Raw genomic sequence first — 8,869 nt, 5'->3', positions numbered from 1 at the left:
AGCACCTTCCCAGGGAATCGGACAGGCGTCTCCCACAGTTCTCAAGACAGTGTCCAGTGGGGTCTTTTAGTGTTGGCACCTGTGTGCTGGACCCAGGTTACTGACTGTACTCAGCGCTGTTGCTGCATCTGTAAGACTGGAATAATAACCTTGTCACTGGGCTGCTGGAGAAAAGCTTTATATTAGGAATAATGATTATTTGCCCCAGTGAGCAGTGGGCAGAGAGGAACCGGCTGTGTCTGCCTCTGGGGACCTGGATGAATCTAGGCTCCAACCACAGCTGTCTTGTGAAGGGCTTGGTGAAAGGCCATTCAGCATCTGAGAGCCGGATTCCCTGTTCAGGAGCCCCCTTCCCTTCTGGGCATCCTTGCAGGCGCCCCAAGGCTCCTCCAGAGAGCGCTGAGGGCTGCCTTCGCTCCTCCTTTTCAGTCAATGGTTTGTACCTGTCCTTGGCCACAAGATGTCACCCAAGGAACAGCAAAGCCGGGGCCTGGGAGGAAACTGGCCAGCCCAGAGACCAACCCAGGGAACAACTGACTGAGGGGTGGGCACTGGGGGCAGAGAAGCTGTGGAGGTGGTGTGCTGAGGTGGTTGCAAATCTTGGAATTTCTAGCAGAATGGGGAGCTGTTGCCCCCAGAGGACACTGGTTTATAGGTGCCACCTAAAGATAATGAATTAAAAATAATAAGTAAATAGGGACAAAAATCCCACCTTCCCAGAGTAAAATTAAACCCTGCTAGCCAGATAAGGGGCCATAAACAGACAAGAGGCTTATCAGGGGTGCAACCCAGGCAGGCACAGAGCTGGGCCACTGGTATCCTCATCCTAACCTATGCTTGGTGGGGTGGGAGCAGACACAGAAGGAAAGGCAACCTGGTGTGGCACAGCCTCTGCACCCCTAATTCTACCCAGTGGAGATCAAGGGCTTTGGGGCACTCTGTCTTCCCAGAGGATGTGAAGCACTACCTGTCCCTGGACCACAACGGAGATAGTCCCTGTCCCAGCAGGGGCTGAATTTGGAAGGAAAAGATAGTGGAATCCCTGCTCCGAAGGGCTGCTCTCTGCCTCTCATCCATCCCCATCTGCAAACATTAAGGACACCTGTCATTTGGGGGCATGCCATTCCCAGAGAGAGCACTGCTCTGGAGAGGGGTGGGGATAAGGTCTCACTGAGGAGGGAGGCAGGAGGGGGTACCCGGGGTTTCCCTCCCAAGTAGCTGGGACTACAGGCATGTGTCACCGAGCCCGGCTGATTTTTGTAGTTTTAGTAGAGACAGGGTTTCATCACGTTGACCACCAGACTGGTCTCAAACTCCTGACCTCAGGTGATCTGCCTGCCGTGGCCTCCCAAAGTGCTGAGATTACAGGCATGAGCCACTTCACCTGGCCAAGTTCTCACCCTTTAAAATAGGGCCTTCTCCCATCCATACCTATTACCCTTGTGAGCTATGGAGCCAAGTGCTTAAGAGTTAACCACTTTCACAGTGGATCACACATTTTCATGAGCTTGAGTCAGATGGGGAGCTTGCTGGAAATGCAGATTCCTGGCGTCTTTCCCAGAAATTTAATGGGTCGGGAGTGGGATCATGAGTCTTCAATTTATGAACCTCCTCAGGTGAGTGGTGCAGGTAGACAGGCCACTGGTTCATTCTTCATGAAGTACAAGCTCTCAAACTCTCTTGGAGAGGCTGGGCATGGTCGCTCCTGCCTGTAATCCCAGTACTTTGGGAAGCTGAGGCAGGATAATCACTTGAGGCCGGGAGTTCAAGACCAGAGCAGGCAACATAGCAAGATCCCATTTCCACAAAAAAATTTCTGAAATTAGCCAAGTATTGTGGCATGCACCTGTAGTCTCAGCTACTTTGGAGACTGAGACAGGAGGATCACTTGAGCCCAGGAGTTTGAGAATGCAGTAAGCTAGGATCATGCCACTGCACTCCAGCCTGGGCAACAGGGTGACACCTTGTCTCAAAAACAAAAACAAAAACTCCCTGGAAAATAAAAGTCACCGGGAAGACTTGTTTAAAGATTCCTGGTTCCCTCCCCTATGAACTCTAATACACCAACAAGAATACAAGTGATTCTTAACAGGGAAGTTTGAGAAACAGTTTTATTTCTGTTTTTCGAGATGGAGTATCACTCTCGTCACCCTGGCTGGAGTGCAGTGGTGCGATCTCCTCTCACTGCAACTTCTGCCTCCCGGGTTCAAGCAATTCTCCTGCTTCAGCCTCCCAAGTAGCTGGGACTACAGGAGCTTGCATTCACACCAGCTAATTTTTGTACTTTTAGTACAGGTTTTCACCACGTTGGCCAGGCTGTTCTCAAACTCCTGACCTCGTGATCCACCCACCTCAGCCTCCCAAACTTCTAGGATTACAGGCGTGAGCCACCACACCCGGCGGACACAGTTTATAGTAGAACTCCCTAGAGCACCAATTCCTGGGCCCCATCCCCAAAGGTGATCTAGTTGGTCAGGGTGGGTCACAGCATATTTTTGGGCCAGCAATATGCTGAATTCCTAAACACTCAACAGAAGTAAGATTACCATGGTTTTCACATTCATTGTTTACAACAGGTCCAAGGACTTGGAACTGAGATCTGTTTCCACTTTAGCATAAAATGTGGAAAGTGTTCTGGATCCCCACAATAGCCTGTATGGTTTTTGTTTTTTTTTTTAGAATCTTTATCTGTCGCCAGGCTGGAGTGCAGTGGCACAATCTTGGCTCACTGCAACCTTCTCCTCCTGGGTTCAAGCAATCCTCCTGTCTCAGCCTCCCGAGTAACTGACACTACAGGTGCGCACCACCATGCCCAACTAATTTTTTTTATTTTTAGTAAAGATGGGGTTTCACTGTGTTAACCAGATGGTCTTGACCTCCTGACCTTGTGATCCGCCTGCCTCAGCCTCCCAAAGTGCTGGGATTACAGGCGTGAGCCACCGCGCCTGGCCTTTTTCTTTTTTTAGAGACAAGGTCTTGCTGTGTTGCTCAGGCTGGAACGCAGTGGCCCAATTTGTAGCCTAGAACTCCTGAGCTCAAGCCATCCTCCCACCTCAGCCTCCCAAGTAGCTGGGACTACAGGCACACACCACCATGCCTGGCTTTTTTTTTTTTTTTTTTTTTTTTTTCTGGTGTGAAAGGTTCAGGGAGACAATTCTTTTTATTGTTAAGGACCAAGAAACAAAGTGTAGAAATACCATACACAGTGGTCATGAGCTACAAGATAGGAGTGGGGTGGAAGGGAGACACGGTAACACACAGAAGTATTCGGAAGGAGCTCCAGCTCTTCATTCTAACACTTGAACCAAGGACAGACAGCCGTCCTTTTTCACTAAGGCTACAGCAGAATGCAAATGTGACTCAGTTTATCAGCTCCCACAGGGCAGGCAGTGCAAGAGGCTGTTGTAAGCTGACTTTGGGAGCCCCCATCTCAAACACAGACTGGATGCTGAAGGTGGTCCCTGGCTGCTGCTGGTGGCTGGTCCTGGCTCGCTGGGTCCTAGGCATGTCTCAATTCTCAATAATCAGCTTGTCAGTTGAATACAGTTGGCCAATGTGGACCTGTTGACAAATTATTCCAAGGCCTCTCTTGGCTTTATTCACCAGGGTTTGAATTTCTACAGGATCTTTTATATTTTTATTTTCTCTGAAGGCATCTCTTATCCTCCTGACAGCGTATGTTCTGTAATTGTAGGCGCTGAAATGCTTGTTTGCTCTCAGCATAGCCTGGTACAGATCTAACACTTGTACGCGGCTGGAGGCTGCCATTTTGGAAAGAAGCGTCTGGCTTATTTTTAAAATTTTCTTTGTACAGACCAGGTCTCATTTTTCCCAGGCTGGTCTCAAACTCCAGAACTCAAGTGATCCTCCCACCTCAGTTTCCCAAAGTGCTGGGATTACAGGCATAAGCTAAAACACCCTCTCTGGCCATGGGTCTTTTTTTTGAGATGTTGTTTCACTCTTGTTGCCCAAGCTGGAATGCAATCGTGCAATCTCAGCTCACCACCACCTCTGCCTCCTAGATTCAAGCAATTCTCTTGTCTCAGCCTCCCGAGTAGCTGGGATTACAGGCACATGCCACCATGCCCAGCCAATTTTGTATTTTTAATAGAGATGGGACTTCTCCATCTTGGTCAGGCTGGTCTTGAACTCCCAACCTCAGGTGACCCGCCTGCCTTGGGCCTCTCAAAGAGCTGGGATTACAGGTGTGAGTCACCACACCTGGCCCTTTCTTTTTTAAAAAAAATCCATGGGCTATATTCTACTACCCTGAGTGGATGGAAAGGATTCTTCTGTAATGAAATAAGTGAAGCAAAAGCTCTTCACTGAATACTTCAATCTTTAGGTGGAGGACACATTTACGGCCAAGAGCAGCTTCAGCCCTGGTTTCTCTACAGCAGGCGTCCCCAAACTTTTTACACAGGGGGCCAGTTCACTGTCCCTCAGACCGTTGGAGGGCCGCCACATACTGTGCTCCTCTTCACTGACCACCAATGAAAGAGGTGCCCCTTCCTCAAGTGTGGCGGGGGACCGGATAAATGGCCTCAGGGGGCCGCAGCCCCAATTTGCAGCAGGATGGCAGGCAGGCTAGTGAAGCTACTGTCAGTTGCTCAGCAACCTCTGGTGAAAAGCTACGGAGCCCTGTACTTGCAGAAAGGGTTGGGTGGATACAGTAACAGGAGTCCAAGCGACATAGGTAAATTCCAAGTTGGCAAGAAAAGTTGAATGTTATTTTCAGTTCTAGGCATCATAGCACTTGTTTTAATATTGAAGAGGGGGCTAGGCGCAGTGGCTTACGCCTGTAATCCCAGCACTTTGGGAAGCCAAGACAGGCACATCATCTGAGGTCAGGGATTCAAGACCAGCCTGATCAACATAGTAAAACCCTGTCTCTACTAAAAATAAAAAATTAGCCAGGCGTGGTGGCACTATGTTTACTACCCTGCATTTCAGCCACTCAGGAGGCTGGGGCAGGAAAATCGCTTGAACCTGGGAGGCGGAGGTTGCAGTGAGCCAAGATCCTGCCACTGCACTCCAGCCTGGGTAACAAGAGTGAAACTCTGTCTCAAAAAACAAAAACAAAAACAAAAAACTGAACAGAGTGAATGAAAAGAGGCCCTAAGCAAGTTTTTAACTATTTTCTTCTAAATGAAGTACAATCAATATAAGAAAAGTGCCTTCCCACCAACAAGGGAAGCCTGAAGAGTGAGCTAGTACTCCTTGTCAAAAGTAACTTCCCTTGGCTGAAAATATTAGTAAAGGCCTAAGTGAATATTGTGATAAGATGACAACACTTTTGCTTTCAGAAGGAAAAATAAAGAATAGCTACCAAATATAGGCACCAGGCAGAAACTGTTAAATCTATAGATGAAGAGGTTGAGACAAGCAGATCGCCTGAGCTCAGGAGTTTGAGACCAACCTGGGCAACATGGCAAAACCCCGTCTACAAAAAACACAAAAATTAGCCAAGTGTGGTGGTGTGTGCCTGTAGTCCCAGCTACTTGGGAGGCTGAGACCAGATACTTGCTTGAACCCAGAGGCAGAGGTTGCAGTGAGCCAAGATCCCACCACTGCACTCCAGCCTAGTCCAGACTCTTTGTCCCCAAAAAAAAAAAAAAAAAAAAAAAAGCCCTAGATCTTCACGTGTTAGTTACTGCTAGGTCATTCTAGTTCCTTCCTGTGCCACATGTAGCAAACACCCTTATTGTTCAGATGAAAAAGATGAGTATGAATTCATTGAGAACATCAGAACATTAGGAAGTCAAATGTTTTCAGAAATGCTTCTGAATATAAAATATAAAATAGATGATAGAAACATAAAACCCAGTGAATCAAACTGCTCTCCCTCTTTTAATCAGTTTTATAAAATGTTTTACAGTACTAATCACATTAGGAGACAGGTGGGTTTCCTGTACATATACAAGATTGTGCAAGCTCATTGAGACTTAGGGAAAGGGTTTAGCAGTTTCAAGAGGCAGTACAGCTTTTTAATCCAGATGAAGCACAAGAAGAATCCAGTAGACAGGACAGTATTAATTTGACAGAGATGAATTCCCCTGTATGTGGTTCCTACCCACACTATCTGCCATTATCCAAGTGGAGACCTCCTCCCTCTTGAATTTAATCCTTGCTGAGCTTAGGCCTGTGGGATAAAGTAGCTCCAGGGTCACTCCATAGCTCAAATACAACTTAACACTGAAGCAAACTATATTTTCATTTCTCCAAGTGTTCTCAAGAGTAATAAAGCTATTCCTTGTCCTACTACTTTGAGTAACCTACATTCTAAAATATATTAAGTAATTATTAACCTGCCAAAGTTCTCAAGCATTTTTGGCATTTAAATATCAAACATCTCATTACTGTTAATCCACTTACTAAAAATCCTTTGGGCTTCAAGACTGTTTCAGATTTACTTCCCTCAAAATTAAAGCAATTACGTACAAAATAAACTTGCAAGACTTAAATATTTAAAAAGAGGAAGAACAGATTTTTCTTTAAAGAAACAAAGCAGGAAGAGTCAGGAGAGAAAAATCTAGGAAGCACCAATTGAGGACATGAACCCCACTACACTTCTATCACTTCTATGCAATCCAATAGTAATTCTGAGTGTATGACTTTCCCTCCTCACACCCAATCACACAGGAAACCTACGACCTTATACTTGGGTCAAAACCTAGTTGACCTTACTTGGGCCAAACTGAAATTCCCATGGCAAGCAATAGGAAAGAGTGCCCAGGTTCAGCACATCAGTCAGCTACAGATTCTTATGGCAAGAACACAGTCCCTGTGCTAGGGCTGGGATTGTTCTCTTGCTTATGCACCTCAGGGACACATTTATAAAGCCTACTTTAAACAAAGGCTTCCAGGACACAGGAAAAGAAAAACCATGCAGCACATCTATTTGCAATCCCTCAGAAAACCTGATTCTCCTACAACAGCGATTTTAACTATCTGTTTAAGAAGGCTTTCATAGGCCGGGTGCGGTGGCTCAAGCCTGTAATCCCAGCACTTTGGGAGGCCGAGGCGGGTGGATCACGAGGTCAAGAGATCGAGACCATCCTGGTCAACATGGTGAAACCCCGTCTCTACGAAAAATACAAAAAATTAGCTGAGCATGGTGGCGCATGCCTGTAATCCCAGCTACTCAGGAGGCTGAGACAGGAGAATTGCCTGAACCCAGGAGGTGGAGGTTGCGGTGAGCCGAGATCGCGCCATTGCACTCCAGCCTGGGTAACAACGGTGAAACTCCGTCTCAAAAAAAAAAAAAAAGGCAGCTTTCATAAGCAAGCTTTTATAAAGAAAATGCAGAAGAAAGCAATTACTGTGGCTGAGATTTCACCTAAAATGGAGAAAGCAAAATGTTTGACAGGTTTAAATATAATGGGGTGTGTGTGTGTGTGTGTGTGTGTATGCACATATATATATATATATATATATATATACACACACATATATATTTAAACCTGTCAAACATTTTAAACCTGTCAAACAGGATTATAGGCGTGAGCCACTGTGTCCAGCCACAAAATTGTATATATAATATTGTATATAATATATATACGCATATATATTGTACATAATATATATACAACGTGGCTGGACACAGTGGCTCACACCTATAAGCTCAGCACTTTGGGAGGCCAAGGCAGGCAGATCACTTGAGGGCAGAAGTTTGAGACCACCCTGACCAACATGGCAAAACCCTGTCTCTACAAAAAATACAAAAATTAGCTGCTGGGTGTGGTGGTGCATACCCGTAATCTGAGTGACTAGGGAGGCTGAGGCATGAGAATCACTTGAGACTGGGAGACAGAGGTTGCAGTGGGCCGAGATCGCACCACTGCACTCCAGATTGGGCGACAGGGCAAAACTGTCTCAAGGAAAATTAAAATATAATTGTGTAAGTAAAGATAATCTTCAACTTGTATTTCTATTACTTCTAAAAGCATAATATTAATACAAAATGCAAACAGATTTTTCTTTTCCTCAGATAATTTTTAAAAAATTATTATTATTTTTAAAGACGGGGTTTCACCATGTTGGTCAGGCTGGTCTTGGACTCCCGACCTCAGGTGATCCGCCCGCCTTGGCCTCCAAAGTGCTTGGATTACAGGATTGAGCCACCACGCCCGGCCTTCCTCAGATAAATTAATCCTACAAGATTTCAGGGGAGCTGAGCCAACTCTCTCTCCATTTAACATCCACTAACTTTGTAAATTCTATGTAGTAATTTGTGGCCACTGAATGTTTCCCGGGCTGATTTTGCACTTTTGCACTAATCTTCATGTAAAACAAGTACTGGAGGGCAGAGAAGGAAGAAACATTTAAGGAACAACTATTCCTCTTTCCTGAAAAAAAAAAAAAAAAAAATCAAATCATGCCCCATCTCACGTACCTGTCAAGAAATCAAACCAGTGATGGTTAATGCCAAAGGAGTCCTTGCTCCTGACAGGATTTTCAGAGGGAAACTTAGCTGCCCCTGAAAACAGCTGTGCTGTGCTCCTCTGCCAGCTATGGAGTCATGAGCACCTCATCTGTTTCAGAGGTGTCACAGATGCCAAATCTCTGGGGCTCTACCCTCAGCCCCAGCTCCAACACTGCAGAGCCCACCCTTTCTCCTGCCTCCAATCCCAACACCTTCTCTTCACCCAAATCCCACCACCTTCTCTTCCACAGAAAAGAGCCCTGATGCAATGTCCACATCTTCATGTTTATTTCCACAGTGTTAACATGGAATAGACTTAGCAACCATTGCGGAGAAAAAAAAAAATCTCTCGTTGGTTTATGAGTTAAATCCTGTAACAATGAACTTCAACCATTCAAAGTCTGCTGCTGCTTAACATTTACTGAATCAAATGCTAAAGTAAAT

The 8,869-nt window shown here is 45.8% G+C and overlaps 1 pseudogene; it reads right to left on the bottom strand.

The window, feature by feature from the left end:
- Nucleotides 1–316: 316 nt before the first annotated feature.
- Nucleotides 317–8,587, bottom strand: LOC101049551 (LYR motif-containing protein 4 pseudogene; annotated as a pseudogene).
- Nucleotides 8,588–8,869: the final 282 nt, after the last annotated feature.

This window comes from Saimiri boliviensis, chromosome 2, assembly GCF_048565385.1.
Source record: "Saimiri boliviensis isolate mSaiBol1 chromosome 2, mSaiBol1.pri, whole genome shotgun sequence".
NCBI lineage: Eukaryota > Metazoa > Chordata > Mammalia > Primates > Cebidae > Saimiri > Saimiri boliviensis.
Note: the sequence above shows the minus strand (reverse complement) of the source record. Positions and strands in the feature narration are given on the sequence as shown.